The sequence below is a fragment of the Akebia trifoliata genome, chromosome 12, assembly GCF_017979445.1.
Source record: "Akebia trifoliata isolate Shusen 1 chromosome 12, ASM1797944v1, whole genome shotgun sequence".
Taxonomy (NCBI): Eukaryota; Viridiplantae; Streptophyta; class Magnoliopsida; order Ranunculales; family Lardizabalaceae; genus Akebia; species Akebia trifoliata.
In genome coordinates this window covers 17,964,818-17,970,817 of record NC_141386.1, presented here as the reverse complement: position 1 = coordinate 17,970,817, position 6,000 = coordinate 17,964,818, and positions in this window count along the sequence as shown.

Below are 6,000 nucleotides of genomic sequence, written 5' to 3'. Positions count from 1 at the left end.
AACGATTGCACCAAAATTTAAGGATCCTGGATGTCCAAAAATTTCCATTCATATTGGAAATCAAGTGTTTGAAAATGTCTCTTAGACTTAGGGGCCAGTATGAACCTTTTACCTTATTCGGTTTATAAATAATTAGGTTTGGGGGTTTTGAAATCCATCGATATCACATTGAGTCTAGCCGATAGGTCCATAAAAATTTCAAAGGGTATAGAGGAGGACGTGATAGTTAAAGTCAAGGATTTTTATTTCCCTATTGACTTTGTTGTCTTAGACAAAGAGCCAGTCATCAATTCGAATAGTCATATTCCTATCATCTTAGGACGTCCATTATTAGCCACGTCTGACGCAGTCATTCGTTATAGAAACGGTATTATGACTTTAGCATTTGGGGATATGAAAATGAAACTAAATGACTTCCACAATTTCCAAGGAATTAATGTAGATGATGGTATAGAAGAAGTGAACATGATAGATACGCTAGTCAATCAAACGTATCAAGAGTTAGGGTACTCTGATCCCCTAACGAAATGTTTGGCTCACTTTGGCTATGACTTGGACATCGAAGAGTCTATAAGCATAGTCAATACTTGCTTGAATCTGTTCCACTCTTAGATTCTGTGCGGTGGCACACAAAAGTTGAAAGTCTTCCTGTGCGCACATCCAATCTTGTTCCTTGAGATATGCATTTCTTGGCAAGAATCAAACCCTGCCCGTAATCATTTCCTCTCACCTTAATGAAGTTCAAGAGGGAAAATTGTTAGGAGCATTAAAAGAACATCAAGAAGTTATTGGTTGGAGCATAGCTGACATCAAGGGAATTAATCCATTTGTGGTAATGCACCATATTCGTTTAGAGGATTTCACTAAGCCTTCCTTAGAACCTCAGAGACGGCTAAATCCTATCATGAAAGACGTAGTTCGGATGGAAGTGATGAAATTGCTAGATGCGGGTATTATCTATCCTATCTCTGACAGTCGTTGGGTGAGTCCTATACAAGTAGTTCCTAAGAAGTCTGGTATCACTGTGGTAGTGAACCAAGATAATGAATTAATCCCCACTCGAGTCCAAAATGGATGGAGAGTGTGTATTGACTATAGGAAACTCAATTCGATAACTCGTAAGGATCATTTCCTCTTACCTTTTATTGATCAAATGTTAGAGCGTCTGGCAGGACATTCTTACTATTGCTTCTTAGATGGTTATTCTGGGTACAACCAAATACCCGTTGCTCCAATCGATCAAGAGAAAACAACTTTCACCTGCCCTTTCATAACTTTCGCGTATCGTCGCATGCGTTTTGGATTGTGTAATGCACCCGCTACTTTTCAACGGTGCATGATGAGTATATTTTTTGACATAATAGAAAGATATCTCGAAGTGTTCATGGATGATTTTTCAGTTTTCGGACCAAGTTTTGAGGAATGTCTCCATCACTTGACTTTGGTCCTCGTATGTTGCAAAGAGGTCAATCTAGTCCTCAATTGGGAAAAATACCATTTCATGGTAACATCGGGGATTGTGCTAGGGCACATTGTTTCTGCTCAGGGGATTGAGGTAGATAAGGCAAAAGTAGGTCTAATCGAAAAATTACCACCTCCTAGAACGATCAAAGAAATTAGGTCATTCCTAGGCCATGCGGGTTTCTATCGTAGATTCATTAAAGATTTCGGGAAAATCTCGAAGCCTTTATGTGAGCTATTGGGAAAGGATGTTCTTTTCGACTTTTTAGAGTCATGTCTCTCTGCGTTCAACAAGTTCAAGTCCGAGTCAACCTTGGCACCTATTATTCAACCTCCAAACTGGAACATTCTATTCGAAGTTATGTACGACGCTTCAGATTATGCAATAAGCGCTGTTTTGGGTCAGTGAATCGAAAATAACCTCATGTTAGTCAATATGTTAGTAAAACCCTTAACGATGCACAGCTTAACTACTTTACAATAGAGAAGAAAATGTTAGCAGTAGTCTATGCCGTTGAAAAATTTTGCCCCTACCTCATAGGATCTAAAGTCGTGATCTACACAGACCAGGCAGCATTGAAGTACCTTCCATTAAAGAAAGATGCTAAAAGCAAGGTTAATCTGTTGGATTCTACTTCTACAAGAGTTTGATCTCGAGATCCGAGACAAAAAGGGGGTAGAAAATATCGTAGCTAATCACTTGTCGAGGATAGTTAACAAGCCATCTGAGAAGTCCTTACCCATCTCTGAATCCTTTTTCGATGAGCAGCTTATGCAAATTTCTCAAGCCAATACTCCATGGTATGCGGACATTGTCAACTACTTAGTTATAGGTCAATTCCCAGTAAAAATGAGTAGTCAAGAGAAACTCCGTCTTCTGTCAAAAACAAAATGGTATTTCTGGGATGAGCCATACTTATTTAAGTATTGTCCCAATCAAATCATTAGACGTTGTATTCCAACCTGTGAGCAAGTCAATATCCTAGAGTTTCGCCATAATCATGCCTACGGAGGGCACTTCAGTGGTAAGAAGACCGCTATGAAAATCTTACAATGCGGTTTTTTCTGGCCTAGTATTTTTCGTGATGCCCACGAGTTCAGTAAATCTTGTGATAGATGTCAGAGATTAGGAAAAATCTCAAAGAGAAATTAAATGCCTCAAAATCCTATCCTGATCATCGATATTTTTGACGTGTAGGGTATAGACTTCATGGGACCCTTTCCTATCTCCCAGGGATACCAATATATCCTAGTTGCCGTGGACTATGTGTCAAAATGGGTCGAAGTTGTGGCATGTAAAACTAATGATCACAAGGTTGTGATAAAATTCATCAAGGAGACGATTTTTTCAAGATTCGATACTCTACGAGCTATCATAAGTGATGGTGGCTCGCATTTTTGCAACAAAATCTTTGTTGCGTTGATGAAGAAATACCTCATAACGCATAAGGTTGCCATACCTTACCACCCACAAACAAGTGGGCAAATAGAGATTTCAAACAGCGAAATAAATACTATCTTAGAAAAAACAGTTAATCCTTCAAGGAAAGATTGGTCTTTGAGATTGAGTAATTCACTCTAGGCCTATAGACTGCATTCAAGACACCCATAGGGATGTCTCCCTACTGTTTAGTTTTTGGCAAGGCCTGTCATTTCCCTGTAGAACTTGAGCATCGTGTTTATTGGGCGATCAAGCGCTTCAACTTTGATTTTGATAAAGCTAGTGAAAAACGAAAGTTACAACTAGACGAGTTAGAAGAGATGAAAAATGACTCGTACGATTGTGCCAAAAGGTACAAAGAACGTACCAAATTCTTTCACGATAGGCACATTCTTAGGAGGAATTTCATTCCTAATCAAAGAGTTTTATTGTATGATAACAGACTCCACCTTTTTCCAAGAAAACTTAAGTCTCCATGGACTAGCCCATATATTATCCAAACAATCTACCCCATGGTGCTGTTGAAGTCCTTAATCCTAAGGATGGATCCACTTTCAAAGTGAATGGCCAACATCTCAAACATTTTCTCGAGTATGTTCCGCAAGAGGAAGTTCTTCTCCTCGATGACCCCGTCTATCAAAATTAACTTTGTTTTTGTTTGGCTAAAGACGTTTAACTTAGCGCTTCTGGGAGGCAACCCACACGTTTCAAGGGACATTGTGTTAAATATCAACAGGACTGTAAGGTCTTTCTCAAGTGCTATCTAACCCACTTCATTTCATTTTGTCAATTTCAATTTTACTTTTGCATGTATATGTTGAAATATTGAGGACAATATAATGTTTAAGTTTGGGAGTGTATGGGTTGGATTTTCACTTATTATTTTCTTCTTTTATTTCAAAAAAAAAAAAATTAGTTGGTGACTTTGTTGTATTTTGCTCAAAATCCTAGCTTGTATCTTTAAGCACTTGGTCAAAAATATTTAATCAGTCTTTCATTGGAAGTTATGATCTGGAGTCTCCATTTGTGTTTCTCTTAGGTAAAAGTTAGAGCAAAGTTATCTTTTGGTTTATAGTCACTTCTAATAAGGTTACCAAGAGTCTAGATTGTATTAAGAGAGCTTGTTACCTTCTTTCTACCTAGAGTTTAAGGAAAAATTGGGTTTGATGAACTTTGACTTCTTTGTTCAATTGGTTGGTTGATTAGAAGAAAAACAGAACTGGATTGTATACACCTTGTACAGCAACCATTGAATTAGACTGGGTACCTTGAAAAGGGCTGCGTACTTTTCTTAAAAAAGAGTGAAGAAGTAACAATAAATAAATATATATATATATATATATATATATATATATATATATATATTCAAAGATCCAAAAGTTTATAGGGTGAAAGCCATCAAGTGTAAAAATGTGAGTATACTGGAATATCACAAATAAAGCCCCTTAGAGGTATTAAAGTGAATATCCATACTTTTCACTACCCCAGACAGGATGTTAAGTTTTGAATTAAACCCTAAGTTACTCCAGTTACTCTTGAGTAGTTAGAAGCTTGAAACTCATTCTAGGAAATCGAATCTCTTAAATTTCTGAGTTAGAACCACTATCACTCAAAGGTCAATTTAAGTCTAAGTTTCGTCGTAGAGAAATAAGGGTTGGGACTCTATACCAAGCAGTACTTCCAATTGATTGACAAAATAAATAAATAAATAAGAGACTTGTGCTTTTCAATATAAGTTTTTATTTGACTATTTTTACTTCAAAGTTGTTTTCAAATTTTGTGCGTATATTTTTTGCAAACCCTCAAGAGTCAAACTCGTCCACTAGGGGTAACCTAACAGTTCAAGGGCTTGCTGCATTCGCTAAATGCAGTCGAGGTACCTAAGAAAGTGGCAGTTTTATTTTATAGGGACTAGAAAAAGGTAAGTTTGGGGGTGTGATGAGTGTCTCCAAACACTCAATTATACGCACATTTTCTGATTATTTATCTTGATTTTTATACCTATTTCTCCATATTAAGGTAATAATCATGATAAGCCTCAAAACACCATGTTGCATGTTAATTAGGCTTAATTATATATAAATAAATTTATTTACTAGATAAATCTAATTACGTGTGTTTCTTGTGTAGAAAATCAACATTTTGGAATCAAAATCTCAAGGCAAAAGTATTTGGGGCCACTTTGGAATGTCCTAATCCTTTGGAATGTCCTAATCCTTAACTTATATTCTCCTCTTTTGTCTTTTTGTGCAAAGAAAAGTGAAGGCCACTTTTAGACTCTTCTACACATATTTTTTTCTATAAATAGAGCCTTCATTTTAGAGAAAGGGTCCCATCTTGGTTATCTTATCCAAGACTCCTTTAATCTAAGGCTCTTAGTCTATTCTCTTATTTTTTTGTATTTTCATTTTCTAGTTATTTTCTTTTGGCTAAATAGTCTTGTAAGAAGTAGAAGAAGAAGAAGTTGTAAGTTTCTCCATAAAATGAAGAAAAATTATTTCATCTTTTATCTTTCCTCTCTTGCAATGACATTAGGCAAAGTTCCCCTCCATTAGAGAGTGGAAAATCCTAGAGCAAGTTCTTGTGTTATTTCTAATTTCATGCCTTTCTTTTATTTAAAATGCTTATGAGTTCTCTTTAAGTTTCTTGCACCTTTTATTCTTAATATAGATACTTTATGCTTAGATTAGATCAAGATAAAGTATGCTTAAACTAGATAATTGGTAGTAGGAAGTTTTCAAAGAATTCTACTTTGTTTATGTTCTCTTATTTCATTTCATTTGCAAAACTTTCCGACCAAATGAGCTAACACCAAGTCCTTACAATTGAGTTCTAAAAAGGCTAGAGACTAAGAATTACTCATCAACATGTTTTAGGTAGATTCACCTCCAATTGTGCTTTAATTTCATAAATTTACTTTCTTTTAATTTCATTTACTTTAGTTCATTTCCTAGCAATTTTACATCTTCTTATAAGTTCAAAAATACAAAAAAAAATAGTTTTAATTCCTTTTAGTTAATTTGAATTTTATCTTCTTAGCTTAACTCTATTCTTCCTTTCTCTTAGGTTCGATCCCCTACTTGCCCCACAAGTAAGGT